Here is a 21,375-nt window from a genome sequence, read left to right as displayed (position 1 = left end):
TAGCGAGTACTGTCCCCGTTTTGCATTGATGAAGCTGAGGTTCTGAGACTGCGCCTCAGTCGCTACACTAGACTAGTGAACATTCTGTCACAGCGAGTCCTAAATAATACTTACAGTTCCTGACAACACCCTTCAATTGTGCTATTCTTTCAAGTGCCATCTAAAAGACATAAACTGTGATTTCCTTGCTTTGTTTGCTTTATTAGCTTGAGAAACGGATTAAATCGCAGCAAAAACAAAATGTTTGACTTGAGTGAATTATCAAAATGAAATGCTGCTCAATTACATTCACCCGCCTGCAGGGTGGCTCGGAGCCTCCCAAATCCGCCAAGCGCAATATCTGAGATGGGTGCTCTCGGCTCCAAAGCCAAACACCCACCCGTTGAAGAAAAATCACTTTGCAGGGCAAAGGGGAGCGAAGCAGTGCATTCCTCCCTGGTCTGGGCGGAGAAGATGAACAATAAGTGATATGATCTCTTCCCAGCAGCCTCGCACAATGGTGTGTCGTGCAAATGAAACATACTGCGAAACAGCTTGTGAGATGAGCTTCATCAACAATAAGTAATTTTTATTCAGATTTTATTGTTGAATACAATGAAGATGATTAAATGTTTCAGATATGCCTATTCAGACCTTACGCAAACCATCAAAAAAAAATAAAAAAGGAACCCTACTAAAAATCATCTTCGTAAATCTGCTTTGGGAAGAGATTTCATTGCCAAGTTGATGTGCAGAACTGAATCCGCACTTGAGAGCCGCACTGCTCCGGAGAAGACAGTGACAGCCCGCCTGCACTTCCTACCTTGGCCTCTTCTCTCATCCTAGCCATCCTTGCAGGGATGCCAAATAGTTACAGCGTCAGTCCTTTCAAAGCTCTGCATTTTGAACTTCCTAAACCTCTAAGAGGGCCTCTGTGTATGGAAAAGAACAATAGCGCTTCAAAAGCCATGTCTGCGAGTTCTTCAATACTCTATTTGAATGCTAGGATTTCAATCAAGGACATCAGCAGACAATTTCTGATTGCTTAGAAGTTGACTTTTTACAGCTTTGATTAGGTCGCCCCTCTCAATAGGAAATTGAGAAAATCTCTGATCCCTTTGCAGTTCCAGCATTGTCCCCACACCCTGACAAGACAGGGAGGGAAAGGGACGGGAAAGAGCTGGGGGGACTGTAACCTCTCGCCCACCCCCAGGTCTCTTCTTGCCTATGCAATCCAGGGTTCCATCAGAATCACTCATCGCTGAGATAATAAAAACAATGGGTGCTAATTCAGGGGGTGGGGACGGCTGATAATTTTATGGATTTCCCCACGACCTATAATTGGCACATAAATGTACAAACGTGAACCGGGTAATTAGGGGGTTCTGAACGTAAGCCACCTTTAATTTGTATGATTACTTGAAAACATGTTAAGTGTTGTGAAGTGTCAAAGGAACCCCCCACAAGGCCTTTATTCTAAACCATCAACATTGCAAAAGTGCGTCTAGTGGGCCAGCGGGAGGGGAGCAAAGGGAGGCTGAGGCGACACACGGCGAGCCCCGCCGAGGGAGCACCGCCGCGTCGGTCCCCGCCGGCTCGCTGGGAGCAGCGGGCCAGCGCCAGTCTCAGCGGAGGGCTCGGCCGCGCGGCCCCTCGGGGCCCAGAGAAAGGCGCCCCCGCCTCCGCCAGCTCTTGACTCCTTCCTCTCCCTAACCCAGCAGAACCCAGGCACAAGCCAGCTTTGAGGCGCATACGTAGCCGACGAGCCCCGCGGGCGCGCCCCCAGCCTCGGCGACACGCAGAGGAGCGCACGGACGCCCGCGCCGTGGCGCTCTCCACGCCGCGCCGAGAGCCCCCGCTTCCCCGCCCCCACCGCGGGCTGCCGCGCGCCGGCCGGGCGGAAGTGTCCCGCAGACCCCCAACAATGAAGACTTGTGTGGTGCCAGGGGTGGGGGTTGGGGGCGGTCTATCCGGAGGAAAACCTACAAGGTCTGGCGAGTCCGCGAGGAGGGAACGCCGCGGCCAAGTGGCGTGGGGGCTCGGCCAGGCAGCGTTCTCTCGTGCCCAGCCGCCCTCCCACCCACCAAAAGAAAAACAATAAAGAAAAAGCGCCTGAAAAAGTGCGGAGGGAAGCCGCGCCCTCCCACCGCGGGTCGCGATCACCCGCAGCGCACACAGCCAGCCCGGCGGTGCGTCCCGGCTGCGGGGAACCACCCGGGCTTTGAATTTTACTTTCTCACTCCCCCGGTGGCCCCGGTGGCCCCGTTCCGAAGCCGCGACACCACCTCCCCCCACCCCCCATCTCGGACTCCCCGACTCCGGCTTCTCTTCAACGCTTGAGAGCTCCTTCTATATGGTTCCTTTATAAGCCCAACAAACCGGGACTGAAAGTTTCCCCAGCAAGAAAGAAACTGAGCTCCGCGTTCCCGGCACAGCGTCCGGTCCGGGGCAGAGAAGCAAGAGGGGCGCGCGCGGCGGCCCCGGGGAGCGCCACGGAGGGACCCGAAGAAGCGCTGGGTCCGAGGACGCAGGAGCAGGCTCCGAGGGTGTCCGCGCAAAGGGCTGCGGTAGCGGGATAGATCGGGTTGTAGGAGAGGCAGAACTGCGGTGCTGCTAGGGAGGAGGAAGTGAGAACCGGTGTTGGCCCAGCGCTGGGGAAGAGCAGCCGGTCCCGGGGGCTCCGCTAGTGAGGCGGGGAAGTGGTCTGGGGACAGAAGGCAGGTTCTGGAGTGGAAGAAGGAAAGCTCGGAATGGGCAGGGAGAGACGGGTCTTGGGAGGACAAGCCTGGAGAGAGGCTCGCGCGTGGTCACAAGTAGGGAGCTGCGGCGGGGGCGGGAGGAAAGAGGCGCAGGAGGGAGAAGCAAAGGTTGCCCCTTTCCTTGCAGCAAGTGGAGGGAGAGCGCGCAAAACTGCTGCCTGCAGTCGCCATCCCCGCAGCACCCCTTGCCCAACTCCCCAGAGGCGGGCCCCGGGGACCCTCCTTCGCGCCCGGCGTCCGGGACCCAGCGGAGCCACCCCTGCGGCGTCCAGGCGCCCTGTCCCCGTGGAACACTTGACGGCGCTGAACTCCAGGACTGCAGCGAGCCCCCCGCCCCCTCCCCCGCCCGCCTCGGCTCACCTCGGCTCGCCGGGAGCATCCTCCTCCGCTGCCGCAGCCGCCAGGAAGCGGCTCCCCATGCCCGGCGGGCGGCGGCACTCAGGCGCGCTCTCCAGCCCGGGGAAGCCCCCGCGAGCGCGGCACTGGGTCCATCCTCCCCGGGAGCCACGGGCCCCGCGTCAGCGCAGGGGGAGGAGACCGCCCCCCGCGCAGACCCGCCTCCTCCCGCGGCCCCCGCCCCGCCAGCCCGGCGCCCTGCGGCGCCTCTCACCTGCTGGCTCCCGGCCGCCAGCGGCGCGCACCTCGACCCGGCCTCGCGACTCCGGCTCCCGCCGGGGCGCTCTGTGCGCCGCCCGAGCGCTCCGAGAGCTTAGGCGAGTAGCGGTGGCGACGAGCAGGAGGAAGAGCGATCGGGGGAACCGCGGCTCGCAGTCGCGCCTCTGGAGCCCCTGCGCTCACTCCCCATCCCGGCGGGAAGGGGGAGAGCCGAGAGGAGAGCACGGGGTCCCCGCCCCAGCTGCGCCCGCGAGGCGGGGGGAAAGAGGGCAGGGTTTCACCAAGTAGCCAGTGTTTGCGCCACCGTCACTGCCACCAACACCATGCCCGCCCAGCAATCCCCGTTTTTCTCTTGGGCGCTACTGTTTGAGCGCAGCCTCCAAACACGCACATACCCAAACATACAGCGTGCCCGTGGGTGAAACCAGGCGCGGCGCTTCCGCGACTGCGTGTTGCCCCCGCGCCCCTTGGCAGGAGGGGGCGCTCGTCCTCAGCGGCCGGCAGCCTGGCGTCTTGGCTGAGGTTTCCCCGGTAAAGCTGGGCAGGGGGGAGTGCTAAGACGTGCACTGGTCTCGTTTTCATCAGTCCTGGGGAGGCGCCGAGGTCCCTGAGGGTGTAGTGGTCCCGATTCCCCCCAGCTCTTCCCCACCTCGTTCATAGCAGGTCTGCGCGTGGACAATCCTCAGGTTAGAACCGGTTCGAGAGAAGGTTCCACTGAAAACATAATCAATTGCGTCCTACCTCTACTACTAGCTTATGAAAATTCTCGGAACACCAAATCGCAGAAAACACTGGGTCGATTTGAAAATCCTTCCACCCTGAGACTAGACTCAATTCCAGTAAATGCCTGTTGTGGCATTCGCATCTCCAGAGGCCTGAATGCCAGGGGTGTGTGTGTGTGTGTGCGCGCGCGCGCGTGTGTTGTGGGTGGGGGTGGGAGAAGGGAAGGGAGATAGGTTTGTGGATCAGTGCTGCAATTCTGAAGCCAGAAAAAGAAGAGGAAAGGAAAAGGCAGGCAACAGCTGCTTGGAAAAGTTTACTTGTATTCCTTTTAGGGGCCACACCGCTGTCCTCCAGCCGTGTAATAGTAAAGCTAAATGTGGTGGATTTGGTTTTTTGGATGTTTTCCCCCCTAGTAGTTTCTGCCACTCACCCATGAAAATTTAATGAAGCATTTAGGGTTATTACCTCGAGAGTCAATGGGCTAAAAATATTTAGCCTAATGCACTCCTTGTGGAGCCAATAGGTCCACGGCTGGTACACACACAGTCACCCGGAGACCCTCCCTTGCTCCACAAAATGCACGACCCATTAAACTGATTCTGTAATAACAGCTTCCGTACAAACCGAGGCCTGAGCAAACGGAGGCTGTCAGGCACCTCCTGAAAAGATAGCAATTTACATGGAGACAAGGAACAAGTGTGAGGTCCGTGGCAGTATGCAATCTTGAGAGAAGAGTTCATCAGAGGAAACACCCAACAAGGTGCGTGCGGGAGGTGAAGGGCATTTCTGATCCCTAAGTTACTGTCCCATCCTGGATGGGAACACTCTAATGGAGGGGGTGAGGAAATGGGCTCCAGTTTCTCCAACTTCTCCAGTGTCCTGGAGAGTGAGAAAATGGCCATCAGTCCCTCTTCTACACTCAGCAGGAAGTTCAGGCTGCCCAAGCAACTCAATTAAAATGAGTAAGAATGGGCATCTAGCACAGCCATTAAGGCACCATTTGGGATGCCTGCATCCTGTATCAGACTCCCAGTGCTTGAGTCCTGGCTGCACTCCTAACTCCAGATGTGCACCTTGGGAGGCAGCAGGTGATGGCTCCAGTGGCTGGGTATCTGCCACCCACTAGAGAGACTGGGACTGAATAGTTCCTGGCTCCTGGATTCTTCTGGCTCAGCTGTGGCTGTTGCACATATTTAGGGAGTAGGCCCTCAGATACAGGATCTCTCCTCCTCTCACTCTGCCTTTCAAATAAATATTTTTAAAATTAATGAAACATTTCCATAATTTCCATAACCTGATCTGTAAAGACACAGCTCAGGACTCTGAACTTAAGAGGGACAAATCTGAGGAGACATGGCTGAAGCCAGGGGAGAGGATGTAGAAAACAGACACCGTAGATGGCTGCACGAGTGTCATCCCCTGGTAACGGAATGCAGTTTTAACTTCTCATGGATGACCAAAAGCACCTGAACACGTCTCAGCGCTTGGAGGAGCGCCTGGGGGGCATTAAAGTCACATGAATTTCACAGCTCTGCATATGAGGCCTTCACCTGCCTCTCACCTTGTTCTGGTTCCAGTTGTTAGTAGGATTATAGATTTTGGAAAGGAACTGGGGACACTGCATTGCCTAGTAAAAGTGTAAGAGGTTCCTGTGAAAGTCTCTCTCTATTCCATGCTGGACAAAGTCCACCATGGAAACTGGGCAAATTCCCATGAAATCCAGTGGGGCCAACAAGCCCCAGCTGTTCCCAGCTCCAGGCTGGAGCATGATATATGGATTGTAACCACTCACAAGCTGCCCACCACGGACCTAATGGTTTTCTGGGTTAAACCAAACACGATCTCAAAGGAATATTTTAAATTATTATACTAACCATATCAAGAGCTAGCTCATCAAAAAGTTGGGGTGCAGGTTTTTAAAATCTTTTAAAATATCATTAAAAATTAAAATATCATTTAGAATCTTTTAAAATGCCATTCATGTTAAATGCAGCATACGGGGAAACTTAATAAAGATTGCTTTATCATTTACTCTACGAAACATAAAAGTAATCAGAATAGTGTAGATAGCTTATTATGTCCCAGGAACAGTTTTGAGCGTTTTCATATACATCATTTAACCTTCACAATAGCTCAGCAAGAGGAGGTACCCTTAGTTGTATGGGATACGCAGTGAAATCACATTGGAATGATTTATTTCTGACCAGCTAGCTCTCTGCTCCTCAGAATTCTCTGCTCTGCGGTGGGAGTGTTTGGTGAAGCAGTTACAACACTGTTCAGGTCACCTGATCCCACACCGGAGTGCCTGGGTTTGAGTCCTGGCGCCACTGCTGCTGGCGAACATGATGGGAAGCAGCAGGTGATGGCTCAGGTGCTTGGTTCCTTGTCCCCTATGTGTGAGACCCTAATTGAGCTCCTGAATCCTGGCTTCTGCCTGGCTTCAGCACAGTTGTTGCAGGCATTTAAGGAATGAACCAGTGGGTGAAATATCTATCTCTGTCTCTCTGTCCCTGTCTTCTGTCAAATAAAATAAGAAAAATAATTTTAAAATATTATAAAAACATTACAATGGTGATGGGTTATACTTCCTTTCTGAGATTGCCCTGAGCCTTAAGTGAGATAATGCTTATTGTTAGATGTGGCTGGCACTGAAGTCACCTGGTAAACATGGATTATCTTCCCAGAATCATTTGAAAATCTATTCATTTTAATTAAACATTTGTGCAGTCCATTCTGTATATCAGACTCTGTGCTAGGCATTGGGAATAATGGTGATAAATTAGAAACAGGTGCTGCCTTGAGGAGCTGGAGTCAATCGAATAAAAGACCTGGGATGGGTAACACGCAGATGGCCATAAAGAAGTTTTGCTGAATTTTACATAGTGCATCCCTATGCACATGACTCCCTAGACATTCAAAGAGGCAGCCTATGTAAGTGCTGACCATGATTGAAAGCATAACTATGTGACAGCAATCATGGACCCTGCTAGCAATAACTGCTCCTTCAAGGAAAGTAGACCCATTTGTGGATTACAGTTTCTAAAATTCTGCTCATTCCTACAATTGTTTGAAATATACCTGTCATTGGATGTGGTATAAGAAATTGTTTCTGCTATGAGTTTTTCTATTTTCTTTTTTTCTTATACTTTCATGAGATTTAGTTAGCACATACTATATATGTTTAAAGTATACAAAGTGATATTTTGACATACCTATCCATCAGGAAAAGGTTATACAGTCAAGCTAATTGACATATCCATCACCCCACATAGTAGTAGTTTGCTGCAGTGAGAACATTTGAGATCTACTTTCTTAGCAAACTTCAAATATCCATGGATATTCAGATCTTTCTCATCTTATAACTGAAAGTTTATACCCTTTGACTCAAATCCTCCCACCACCCCACCCATCATCCCTAGCAACCACCGTTATACTCTGTTTTTACAACTTCGATTTCTTTAGAGTATATATTTATGAGATCATGCAGTATTTGTCTTTCTGTGTCTGACTTATTTCACCTAGTGTTAAGACCCTCTAGGTTCATCCTTGTTACAAATGTCAGAGTTTCTTAAGCTTGAACAGTATTCCACTATAGATATATATAAACATGTATTCTCCATCCAGTCAACTGTGAATAGACACTATGTTGATTCCATATCTTGGCTATTAGGAATAATACTACAGTGAACTTCCACTTTCTATGGGAGTACAAATATCTCCTTGAGATATTTATTTCATTTCCTCTGGATATGTACCCAGAAGTGAGGTTGTTGGGACATCTGGTAGTTCTATTTTTAGTTTTTGGAAGAATGCCATACTGTTTTCCATAATGAGGGTGCTAATTCATATTCCTACCAACAGGGTACAGGCTTCCTTTTCTCTGTATCCTTGCCAACACTTATTGTTATTTGACTTTTGGAAAATAGCCATCCTAACAGGTGTGAGATGACATCTCACTTTGGCTTTGGTTGCACCTCCCTGATATTAGTGATGTCGAGCACTTTTTCCTATACCTGCTGGCCATTTGTTTATCTTCTTTGGAAAAATGATCAAGTCCTTTGCCTACTTTTTAATTAAGGAATTTGTTTGCTTGTTTGCTGTTTTATATTGAGTTTCATGAATTACTTGTATATTTTTGACTTAGCCCCTTATCAGACATAAGGTTTGCAAACATTCCCTCTCATTTCATAGACTGTCATTTACTTTTGCTGATTACTTACTTTGCTGCACAGAAACTTCAGTTTTATGTAATTCCACTTGCTTACTTCTCTTTTTGCTGCCTGGGCTTTTGGTGTCATATCCAAAAGGACAATGTCAGGGAGCTTTCCTTCTCAGTTTTCTCCTAACTTTTTTAAAAAAAGATTTATTTATTTATTTACTTGAAAGGCATAGTTACACAGAAAGAGGGAAAGAAACAGAGAAAGAGACCTTCCATCACCAGTTCATTCCTCAAATGACCACAATGGCCAGGGCTGGCAAAAGCCTGGAACTCCATCTGGGTCTTCCATTCGAGTGGCAGGAGCCCAACCGCTTGAAACTTCTAGCATTTTAACAGGTTCAGATATTACTTTAAGTTTTTAATCCATTTTGGGGTTATTTCTGTATATAGTGTGAGGTAAGTGTCCAAGTTCATTGTTTTGCATGCAAATATTAAGTTTTCCAACATAATTTATTGCAGATACTATCCTCTCCTCTTTGTATATTCTTGGCACATCTGTCAAAGATCACTTGGATATTGACGCGTGAGTTTATTTCTGTGCTCTCAACTCTGATCCATGGGTCTATAGGTCAGTTTACCATACAATTTGATTTTGATTACTGTAGCTTTTTAATGGATATACTTTGAAATCATGTAGGGTTATGCCTCCAGTTTTTTTTAAAAGGTTTTTATTTATCTACTTGAGATAAAGAATTACAGACAGAGAGAAGGAGAGACAGAGAAAGGTCTTCCATCAGCTGGTTCACTCCCTAGATGGCCATAACAGCTAGAGCTGGGCTGATCTGAAGCCAGGAGCCAGGAGCAAGGAGCTTCCTCTCGGTCCCTCAAGTGGGTGGAAGGGCCCAAAGATTTGGACCATCTTCCACTGCTTTCCAAGACCATAGTAGAAAGCTGTATCAGAAGAGGAGCAGCTGGGACTTGAACCATCACCCATATGGGATGCTGGAACTGAAGGCAGAGGCAAATGCCTCTACACCAAAATGCCACTCCCAGGTTTGTTCTTCTTAAGATTTCTTTACCCACTCACAGTCTTTGGTAATTATGTATGAATTTTAGAATGTTAATGCTTTAAAATATTAGAATTTTGATAGAGATCATATGGAATCTGTGCATAGCCTGTGTGGTATGGACACTAACAGTCCTAATTTTTCCAATCCATTAACTCAGATGTCTTTTGATTTATTTGTTTTTTGCAATTTCTCTTATAAGCTTTATAGTTTTCAATGTAGAGCTCATTTACCTCTGGTTAAATTTATTCCTAAGTATTTTATTCTACTTATGATAATGTAAATTGAATTATTTTCTTAGTTTTGAAGTTTTCAAACACAATTATAATATCCACTATTAAATAGTCTACAATGCTTGGATATGGAAGGAATATGATAATGTTTCCATAAATATAAAGCTCTCAAGTTAATACAATGTTTAATTATGGTCAGGAGATACACTCCTACCAAGCTTTTAGAGACATTATGTGCTCAAAGGATACTATACATAGAATGCACAAAGTGTCAAAAGTTAATAGTGAAGGGATATAAGCCTCTCCCTGTCCCTTTCATTCAAGTCAATATTCATATTCAGATTCTGTATTTTAAGAAGAAAGTTCTATTTATTTATTCACATAATGTCTACTGATTGCTTACTTAATAATAAGGACAGTGTTAGGCGTTGGCACAGAAGGAAAACAGAAAAAGAAACAAAAAGGGTCCCCTCAACTCCTAGTCAAATGAAAGAAACATGCTATCACATTGCTTTCTGGTAAACACTTAAGCACAGGATGCTAAGGGAGCACCAAATTGGGCATTTAACCCACATGGAATGTTAAGAGGATTGCATGAAGGAAGCTTTGTTATTTTAAAAGATAAGTGCATAGGCTATAAATGAGGGGGAGGGCAAAAGGAAAGAGGGAGACATAGGGAAGGAGGGAGAGAGAAAGTTAGAAAAGGTAAGGCAGAGATTTCTCTATAGGGGAGAAGAAATCATGAGCAAATTACAAAGGATCTTATTTGTCATGCTCAGGATTTGGGAATAGTGTAATCCACTAATAAAAAAAATTTGCAAATATATTTGAAGCACATTTCAAACACTTCCCTTGTGTGCCTTGGACACAAATATAAGATCCAATTGCTATTCTGAGATCATACGAAAACAATGAAACATATTTCTATGGCAGGGCTTCATGAGAACTGCAGTTCCCGTTTTTAATGATGCTGGCTTTGCTTGGTTCCAGGAAAAGGTTGTGTGGAGGTACAGCTTAACTTGACTCTGGTTTATGGCAGCTGGAAATAGCACTCTTTTTATTTTCCTGAGGAGGAAGTGGAGGAGAGTAGCAACACTTGCAATCATAGTCATGCCACCAATCTACTCTTGGGAGCTAAACACAGTAGAATCAAAGTAGAAAGCTAATTTGATTGTCAAAGGGCTCTTATGTTCCAATAGAAATCCCCCAATTTGTTTTTTTCTCATAAAGTAGAGCTAAGGTGAGGTTAGTGATTTGAAATAGGAGTAGACCAGAAGCATCAGAAAATGAGTATCTGATGCCTATAGAACGACAGAAGCAAAAAAGAATCACCATGGTTTATGACAGAACTGTAGGGTATTTTGTGGCTTCTGTATTAAAGGGATGATAGATACATGTTGTTTGCCTCAGAGACTTTTCCTTTAAATATTAAAATTCATTTACAACATCCTCATACAAAATACTTAACAAAAGATCTAATTAGATTTGTATACTAAAACTTAGAAAACTTTGATGAAATAAAGGGAGAAGCATACCATGTTCATGGTTGGGAAAACTCAATATTGATAAGATTCTCTCCAAATTTAGCATAATTCCAATGAGAAATCAAGCATGTTTTCAAGAAATTGACTACTTATTATAAAATATATGTGATAATGTGAGGTACTTAGCCTGGTCAAAATGATCCTGAAAGGAAGAGCAAAGTTAGAAAGCTTTCCTGATATAGCTATAGTAATCCAAACAGTATAGTATTGGCACAAAAGACTGAAAAATTGATCAATAGGACAGAATAGAGAATCTGAAAATAGAGCAAGTCATACACAGTTACTTGATTTTCCTCCCAGTGGTGCCAATGCAGCTCACTGAGAAAATTAAAGGTTTTAAAAGATGATACTGGGGCCGGTGCTGTGGCACAGCGGGTTAACACCCTGGCCTGAAGCTCCAGCATCCCATATGGGTGCCAGTCTGAGAGCTAGCTGCTCCTCTTCTGATCCGGCTCTCTGCTATGGCCTGGGAAAGCAGTAGAAGATGGCCCAAGTCTTTGGGCCCCTGCACCCACGTGGGAGACCCAGAAGAAGCTCCTGGCTCCTGGCTTCGGATAGGCACAGCTCCAGCAGTTACAGCCAATTGGGGAGTGAACCATCGGATGGAAGACCTCTCTCTCTCTCTCTCTCTCTGCCTCTCCTCTCTGTGTAACTCTGACTTTCAAATAAATAAATAAATTTTTAAAAAATGATACTGAAACAACTGGATAAATATTTTGACAAAAATGAGCCTCAACATCATGCTCAAAAAAAAAAATAGAGAGTAAAAGGAAATGGTAATAGTTCTACAGGAGATGCTTGGAGAGTCTCTTTGTGATTTGTAGATATGTATAATTTTTAAGAGAGGTTACCTGAACATAACACAAAAGAATTATTAAATTATACTTGGCCCAAATTTTTAAATGTGTTGCACAAAAGACACCATTAAGAAAATTAAGTGCTAAACTAAAACCTGGAGAAAATATTTACTATATATATATATATATATAGAGAGAGAGAGAGAGAGAGAGAGAGAGAATGTATATAATGACAAAGGATTTGTATCCAGAAACACACTTTAAATCCTAGTAATTAATAAAAAAAAAAAGACAAGCAACCTAATTAAAACGGAAGAAAAAGACTAGAACAGATACTTTAGAAAAGAAGATATATTAATAGGAACATGACAGGGTGCTAAACATCATTAATTATGAGGAATATGCAAATAAAACCACAATGAGTTACTACTTTACATTCAATAAAATGTCTAAAATTTTTAAAACTGACAACATTAAATTACTGGTGAGGTTGTGGAGCTTTCATACTTTGCTGGTGAAAGTATAAGACGGCATTATCTTTTGAAAAACTACTTGGCACTTATCTGGTTAAACATGCACCTACTCTATGGATACTTGTAGGTATTCCACTCCTAGGTATCACACACACTAGAAATTCAACAGCAGCTTTATTCATAATAGATTAAACTGAAAACAATTCAGGTGTCTACACACAGTAGACTGGATAAACAAATTATAGAATATTCATGCAGTAGATAGCTATTAAGCATGAAATAACATCACTACTGACTTATGCAGCAATAGGATGGAATCTTAGAAACATATCTGGTGAAAGAAGAGAAGTCAGGTACCAAAGTTGACATTATTATGATTCTATGACAATCAAGAAGAGGCAAAACCAATCTACACTGAGAAAAATTAGAATGCTTGTTGCTTTGGTGGTGGGCAGTTGCCTGGAAAGGGGTACAATGAAATTTCTGGGATAATGACATTTACTGTATTTTTAGTCTTGGGTATAAAGACAAATGCATTTGTCAACACCAATCAAGGGGCTGGTGCTGTAATGTAGTAGGTAAAGCCACCACCTGCAATACTGGCATCCCGTATGGGCACCAGTTCATGTCTGGCTGCTCTGCTGTGGCCTGGGAAAGCAGTAGAAGATGGCCCAAGTTTTTGGGCCCCTGACCCATGTGGGAGACCTGGAAGAAGCTCCTGGCTCCTAGCTTCAGATCAGTGTAGCTCTGGCCATTGTGGCCATCTGGGGAGTGAACCAGCGGATGGAAGACCTCTCTTTCCCTCTGCCTCTGCCTCTCTGTAACTCTGCCTTTCAAATAAATAAATAAATATTTTTAAAAAAAGAAACAGAACAGTAATTCTAGAAATTACAGGCCTCACTAATTGGATTTGGTGAAAGATCTTAAAAAAAAAAAAAATCAAGCTACTCTTAAGATCTGTGCCTTTCAATACATATCAATTGGGCTGGTGCTGTGGCTCACTAAGCTAATCCTCCGCCTGCGGCGTCGGCACTCCGGGTTTTAGTCCCGGTTGGGGCGCTGGATTCTGTCCCAGTTGCTCCTCTTCCAGTCCAGCTCTCTGCTGTGGCCCAGGAAGGCAGTGGAGGATGGCCCAAGTACTTGGGCCCTGCACCCTCATGGGAAACCAGGAGGAAGCACCTGGCTCCTGGCTTCGGATCGGTGCAGTGTGCCACCCGTGGCGGCCATTTAGGGGGTGAACCAATGGAAGGAAGACCTTTCTCTCTGTCTCTCTCTCGCTGTCTAACTCTGCCTGTCAAAAAAAAAATACATATCAATTTAGTTTAATTTTACCACTTTTAAAAAGAGCAGACACAGAGAAAATGGAGCAATGGAGCAGCTGACCAGTTCCCACAGCTCTTATGGGCTCTATTTTATTTTAGTCTAATCCCGATATTTGCACTAATAGTTCAAGTCCTGAATAAAATGTTATACTCTCACTAAACTAATTGTCATGCTCTATATTGTGCCTGACAATGCCAAAGCAACAGCTGTGTGAAAAGTCTCCTTTAAATTATATTAATGCAAGAATGGTTAGGCCATCCTTCATAAAATGGAAGCAGTGCCCAGAGATAAAGTGAATGCTATCAGAAGGTAGAGGTTTTACTGGCACAGGAGTTAATTAAAAAAACAAAGTTTTGATGATGGTTTGGTAAGAATTCAGTAGAGAAATTTAAGCTTCAGGAGGAGCAAGGGAAAGGGAGAAAGGAATCGTGAGCAATGAAACTTTAAAGCATTCCTTCCAAAGCCTGATATTCTTTGACCCTTGTCCAAAAGCCCTGGAGCCATAGTCACACTTGAAATGGTTCTCATATTCTCTGTTCACAAAAACCACTGGAGAGGGCCACAGCTCTTTACCAGAAAGTATAGTATGCATGGTTGAATTTTTGTGAAGACCTCACAAAGAGAAAGTCACCACACTTTCCTGGAAACATACTGATGCAGATCACACTTTATAAAATATTTTTTTTAAATAAAAAAGAATATAATTGCTCATTGAATTGTAATATGAATGCAAATTAACTTACTGTAATTACACCATGTAATTTTCTACTTTAAAAACTTAGAAAATGGAAGAGACCTGATAAGTAATTTGAATTGTAATTCTTTATTGTGCTCCTTCATTATGCAATGGTTACCATAAGCAATTTGTGTTTTAATGTAAAGTGTTTTTAGTTCATACCTTTATATTGGCAGAACTCACACGAGACCACTTTATATATTCAGATACCTGTTTTTTCTCTACAAGTGCATTGTAGACAAAGTCAAGATAAAATTAATGTTCTATAAGAGAATTTGAGAAGGATTCTTAATAAGTTTTTATTTTGGAGTTTTAATCACATTAAGTGACTACCCTATACTCTCAAGTATATTTCAAACAGAGATTTCACAACTCATTGGGAGTCAGATGATCAACATTCATGGTTTAGGGCTAAAATTTGGTGTAGAAGCAAAGAAAAGAGGTTTTAGTTCCAGATCTACCACTATGTGATTGTGTGACCTTCCCCACTGTGGCCCTCATCTCCCCCACCCACAAATTAAATAGCTGGGTCAGGTGATTTGCAGCTTCCACTCCAGCCCTTACAGACTGCTCTGTAGTTTCCCTCTGCTTTGCATTGTTTAAGCAACATGAGTGACAGGAAATGAATTTCTTGTTTAGAATTAATGACTGTCTGAATGAACAGCAAGCCCTTTAGCTCAGTCATTCATTGCTAAAGAATGTCTAACACGAAGATCATCTGTGATGATGCAAATGTAAAAAAAATAATTACCTGTTTTCATGCTAATAATAATGTGCAAATGTAGTTTTCTTAATGTGGATCCTGTTATCTGCAAGGCAAGGATACAGAGAGCTGGGGATCTCATTAAGTGCACAGTGCAGGGGAAAGAGAACGAGGAAAGCTTGGGATTACCAGACTTCGGTTTTGCTTTTGGTTGTGACTACTAAGCAGACTAGGTCCCAAAAGCTTCATCTCCCACATGGGGTGCCCTCAACAACTTCCCTGGGTGTTGTAAGAATTAAGTACACAATGAATGGAAAGGCCTTTGGTCACCTCCACTTGTAAATGTTGAATCGAATCCTTTCATAAACCTGTGAAGTAGGTCCCATTATTACCTCTATATTATGGTGAAAAAAAAAAAAAAAACACATAGAAAAAAAGAAGGTAAATAATTTGCTGTGTCCCGGTTCATGGCACTCATCTGTCTTTGGGGGATGGGTACTATCCCTTCATCTTCTGGAGTTCCATGATAACTTACATAGTTAATTTTTTTTTCTCTTACCATCTATGATCTTAGAGAAAGGAACTATTTCATCTTTCTGCAACTAACATAAACTGCCATTTAACATACCATGATCTTCCATTTCTGCAGCTATAAAAAGGAAGGAAAAGTGGATGTATTCCTATAGAGGATACTCTGGAGTTCCCTCTTTTCTTTAGCATCTATCTCAAACATCCCTTCCAGGTATCCTGATTCTAGAATTCTCAGTTCCCAGCTGGGGTATCACGATTTCTCAGAGGCTCCCTCCACCTAGCTCTGGATTGGAGGACATGACTATAAGTGCATGGACTTCCAGAGTGGATGATTCATGGGTTGACAGAGAACTGCTCCTTGTCCAACGAGATCAAATCTTAGCACTTCTGCTAGAAATTCCAAGACTAAAATGCCCTCTTCTTTGCCAGATTTGAATGAGGAAAAAGGTAAGCATCAAGCAGCCAAGAAAGCACTGAAGGGAACAGACTTCAGGACAAAGCAGGCCCGGGGAGATCAAAGCAGAGAAGCTCAAGGAAATCATATCCTTCTCACGTCACTGACTTACTGCCTAAAGTCAGGTTGGCCTGCACCATAATTGGACTCAGTATATCCTTTTCACCAAGAAAACCTGAATTAATTGCAGTTTCTGTGACTTTCTTCCAAAACTATGCCATCAATTCAGTAAAGAGGTTTTTAAAGACATAATGAAGTCATAAATGAGAAATTATAAAAGGCTACACAAGCATAAGGTGTAACGATGGTGATTATGATAACAATGACAGGATAATGAAAATAAAAAGAAATGAATGTCTTTCATCAAAGATGGTGAAGGAAATTCATGTAGATCAGGAGTGAAAAACATGTAGATTTTTTCTATGTAGATCATTGAAAAAAAAGGTAGTTCATCCCTTCATCTTTCCCAATTCAGCATACAATTTCCTAACAGGTCTTTTCCAACCAATCTTTCTCTTTTTCATCTCCATTCCTTTGTTCATTCTATTTCCTCCTCCAGGATTCTCCTTTTCCTATATCCATTTATTGAAATCCTTCCCAATCTGCAAAACCCGGTTTATATGAAATTTCCAGTCTTTCTCTTTTTGCCCTTTGAGTTGTTGTGCCGGCTTCAAATCTTGATCTCTGCCATGGTGGGGGCCATTTTCACAGGGATGGATCCTGTCCTCAGATTGTTATCTCTTAGAGTAGACCCTAAGATCCATATACACAGCAGAGAAAAAGACCTGTATGCAACATCTGCCATCTCCACACCAGCGTCCAAGGTGTCACTCAATGTTATAACTCCACCACTGAATGGTTATCACCTCAGGTCATGTACATGGGGAGCATCTTACAAAGAGAAGAAAATGCCTTCCAGTTTGAAATGCCTAGACCACAATCCATGCAAAGCTTCTGAAGAAAGACAGGGTGAATGGGACAAAATAGAATGAAGAAAGAAAAAAGGAAGGCAGGAGAGAGGGAAGGAGGAAAGAAGAAGGGGATTGGGAAGGAAAGAGATGTGTGGTTTAGTGAACGTTATCAAAGGATGCTAAAGCAAAGCTTTCCATAGTTCTTGTCTGGCTTCCTATGCCAGAAGGCTCCTGCTGCACATTGATAGTCTTCAAAGAATATCTCTATGATAATTAGAAGTGTAGAGATTTTCCTAGTTGTGTCCCTGTTAGCAGTATTACTGCATGTTTATAAATATAGAATAAAACACAAATAACAATTAAGAGTACACAATTTGAAACTAAAGTCTAATTTCTAATCTTAATTCTGACACTATGGGGGTGTGAATTTGTGTGAGTACTTTAATTCTCAACTGCAATTATCTGAGATAATAATGGGGATACTAAAAGCTGTAAAATGGGGATAATAATAGGTAACTCCAGTGTCTATTTTCATTATTAAGTAAAATAATATTAGTAAAATGGTAACTTAATAAATCATTAGCTGTCAGTAGTAAAGTTTGCAGTAGTAGTCATTAATTTGGATGTGGATTTCTTGCTTTGATTCACTCAGATATTTCTGGATATCTTTGAGATAAGAAGCATCCACATTCCAGAAGAAAGCCATGGGAAATCTTGTCAACACTGCTGCCATCCTGGTTTTCAAGCTTCCTAAAATGATAACCTTAGCCATGTCAGACAAGCATTAACACATTGGTACTTGTCTTATAATTTTACTGAGATTCTTTTCCCTACAACTCACAGTCACTGATTACAAAATTCTTTTCCCTACAACTCACAGTCACTGATTACAAAATGTTTGCAAACATTTACTTGGGCAGCATATTATAGAGATCAGATTCAAGGTTATCTCTATAAAAACATTACTCTCACACTCATATATTCTCATATGTTTGCCTGAGAGAGAAAAGGTAGACCTACAGCTGGCATGCTCAGAAGTGCCAAGGCCCTGGGTACTACCTATGGGGAAGTGCTGACCTTGTGTGTGTCAGTCTCTAAGTGTGCATCAGTGGAAGCTATTTTGGTAACTGCTGGTATAGGTCACTGGAAACTAGCCTAGTGTTTTGACCATTTGAGGGGTGGGTCAAATATTTGCAGAAGACACATCATTCCAACAGCAAAAAGAAGATCAAGTGATGTCTCCAGCCTTCCTTTACTTCACTTGTATCTTTCCACTTCTTTCACCACTACCTGCCGTAATACACCTCTACCCAACCTCACTACTCATGAGCCCAGGGAATAAAAGAGCTTACAATCTTGGGTACTCATTTCAAAACACAATTAAACAAGACTGTGTGGGTACATAATGTTATTTCCAGAAAAAAAATGTTAACATATCCTGCCAAATTCTAAAAGAAGACACTTAGTCACTGGGAAGTGTTCATATCTGGATTTACTCAGTCATAGCGTTTATGCAGTTTAGGGATAGGTAAGCCTATAATTCCTGGTTGTGTGGCATGATGCTATTGGGAAAAGAGGTATTCATACACCTGTTTGTTTTCAAGAGGTTCTTGTTGCTCCCTGAACACACCAAGCACTTTCATGTCTCTGGAAATATTTCTCCCTCTACATGACATGTCCTTCCCTATTATCTTCCCTAACTTCTCTCCTGAAAAATCCAACTCAAAAGTACTTTCCTCAGCACTCAACCAATCCTGCAACTCCACTCCATGCCTTATCACTCGCTTTTTCATCTGTATTACCTAATCAAATTACACCCTCCCCACTCCAGCTATGGTCACTTGTTTAATGCTTGGCCCCTTACCAGATTGGAAGGCATGCTTGAAGCTTCCCTTTGCCGCATTTGCCTATAGCCAATCCTTACTGAACTTATGCCAATTCTACCTCCAATATGTTACTCAGACCCACTCACTTCCACCTTCTCTCGTCTGCACTTGCTTTCCTGTTTTTCTTCTTGCTTCTCTATAGCACATGTTCCAAAAATTAGTCACAGAAACATTTTCAAAACTCATAATTCTTTTCCTGATGATGATGTGTTTAAAACACATGAATGGTTTCTTATGGCACCTAGGTTTCCAAAATCTTGTTACACTCTTCCAGGGACCCCAGTGATCTGACCCAGCATCAATTTACTTCACTTTATCCCTGTGCCATATATTCCAATCACTAAAGAATTATTACATTTTATAATTATGCTATGGTTTAATATCTAATACCCCCCCAGCAGATTTTAAGCTTCATGAGGGCAAAGGAATGTTTTTGTTTGCTAAGTGTTCTTCGGTTACGATAGTAGGTTGAATTGTGTGCCTCAGACAACACACTGTGTCTAATTCCAGAAATGTATGAATGCTACCTGATTTGGAAAAAAGAATTTTTGCAGATCTAATTAAGTGAAGATCTTGAGATGAGGACATAGTCCTGGATTACACAGGTGGGCTCTAAATTAATTACGAGTGCCCTTAAAAGATGCACACAGAGAAAACAGAAAAGAATAGGAGGCAATGTGACCACAAATGTCCAGATCAGAGTGCCAAGTCCATAAGTCAAGGGGCCAATAAGAATGGATTCTCCCTTGAAGCTTTCAGAAGGAGCATAACTGGAATGACATCTTGATTTGGGAATTCTGTCCTACAGAACTGACAAAATAATTATCTGTTTGTTGCTCCTAGGCTTACTATCCGAGTCACGGCACCATTATGTCGCTCCCCCTCTTCGTGGAGGAGCGACACAGTACCCTGCGCTGTTCTTTTGTCTGCTCGGCCCTCCCCGGGTTTGCTGCTGGTTCTTCCCGGGTTGGCTACCGTCCCTTCCACCTCCGTGGAAGGGCGGTTCCCCCTGCCACTTTCCCCACTTCCGCGGGGGAGCGGCACACCGCCGGCCGGCTCTCTCGGGGGCTGCACAGGTGTTCCTTCAGATAGATGTTCCTGGTGCATGTTGTCTCTCTCCTCCTTTATAGTCCTCTTCCACCAATCCCAACTCTGCTACCCACACGCCGAGTACGCTGCTCTCCTCCAATCAGGAGCAGGTCCTACAGTTTATTGGTTGAACTGGAGGCAGCTGTGTAGAAGCTGTTTCCTCCTCTCCCAGCGCCATATTGTGGGAGAGCAGATGCATAGAATAAGTCTTAATTCCAGTAACTTAGTCTAGTCCGAGTTGCTCCCCACATCTGTTATTTTACGTCACCAGGTTTGTAACAGCTTGTTACAGCAACTTTAGGACACAAATGCTTTTTATCATCTATATATTCCTAGTGTTAGTAACTTTATGTTGAAACAAATGAACAAGTGAGCATTCACTGAAGAAAAATCACACATATTCATCACTACATACCAGAACCTACCGAGTGAATAGAAAATGGTAGGGCTCAAATTATTCACTAACTTGTATCAAACAGGAAATCATTTTACAAAGCATAAGTATATAACATTTCTAGAGTTTACATCTGAAAAGGAAGCTTACGGATTAAACTGAGTAAATTCCTTCCTTTATAAATGAGAATAGAAGAATTGAGAAAGGTTATCTGACTAGCCAAAGGTTACACAGCAAGCTCAGGCTGAGACAAATTGCATTTATTTATATAATTCCCATACCAGCACCTACTTGGGTATCTTCCCTAAGTGCAATCACATCATTCTAATTAAAATCATTTGGTATGTCGCTGCTATCTATAGCCAAAGACTCCAGCATTCATTGTCACAAAACTCGTTAGTATGTGTAGGTCTGCTCTGATAATGAAATAAATATCGAACTAAATCCCAAGTACTGTAAGATAACAAATTTTATCCATTCAAATTCCAAGGAAATCCAGAAGGAACATCAACATTAGGCAGACACATACTATTACATTTTTACTTGATTTAATTATGATTTTACTTGTGGTATTCAAATATTTAAGCAGCTTATCAGGTATTATCTCTTCATTTAAAAATTTATCCCAAAACATTAAAATGCATAGAAAAAACCAACTCTCTTCAGAACTAAGGCCTTTCTCACTTAACTTATGACTAAGGGGTTACTCTACTTAAGGAGCCTAAAATACTTGTGGTTTAAGTTTAATGCTTTCCTGCCTATTCTGTTGTGATGACCAAAAATATCATCTGTTTCTATAAGTACTAGAGCAATATTTGGAACCAATTTTTCTTTTCCTTTTCCTTCTTTATATAGGAGTTAGCAGTATAGCACTGAGAATCACAATATCTCCATTAATTGTACCCATCTAATTTTGTTATGTTAGGCAAGTGACTTGACCTATTTGTGTGTCACTCACCCATCTACCGATGTAACCATTCAGTATTGAATAAGTATTCA

General features: G+C 43.4%; 1 protein-coding gene across 9 annotated transcripts in view; it reads right to left on the bottom strand.

Annotated features, from left to right (window-relative positions):
• The window catches only part of DAB1 (DAB adaptor protein 1), a 917,259-nt gene that overhangs the window by 448,055 nt on the left and 447,829 nt on the right, over positions 1-21,375 (bottom strand). For 3 of the 9 annotated variants that reach the window (XM_008265188.5, XM_070078445.2, XM_070078447.2), the window contains exon 1: positions 3,099-3,278. The exons of 4 other annotated variants lie outside the window; for them this stretch is intronic. The gene's annotated coding sequence lies outside the window, so the exon portion shown is untranslated. 2 more of the 9 variants (XM_089337349.1, XM_051857730.3) reach the window with 2 other exon arrangements.

Source organism: Oryctolagus cuniculus, chromosome 7 (genome assembly GCF_051225735.1).
Source record: "Oryctolagus cuniculus isolate XC-2025 breed Fujian yellow rabbit chromosome 7, ASM5122573v1, whole genome shotgun sequence".
Lineage (NCBI taxonomy): Eukaryota > Metazoa > Chordata > Mammalia > Lagomorpha > Leporidae > Oryctolagus > Oryctolagus cuniculus.
This window is presented reverse-complemented; position numbering and strand designations above follow the sequence as displayed.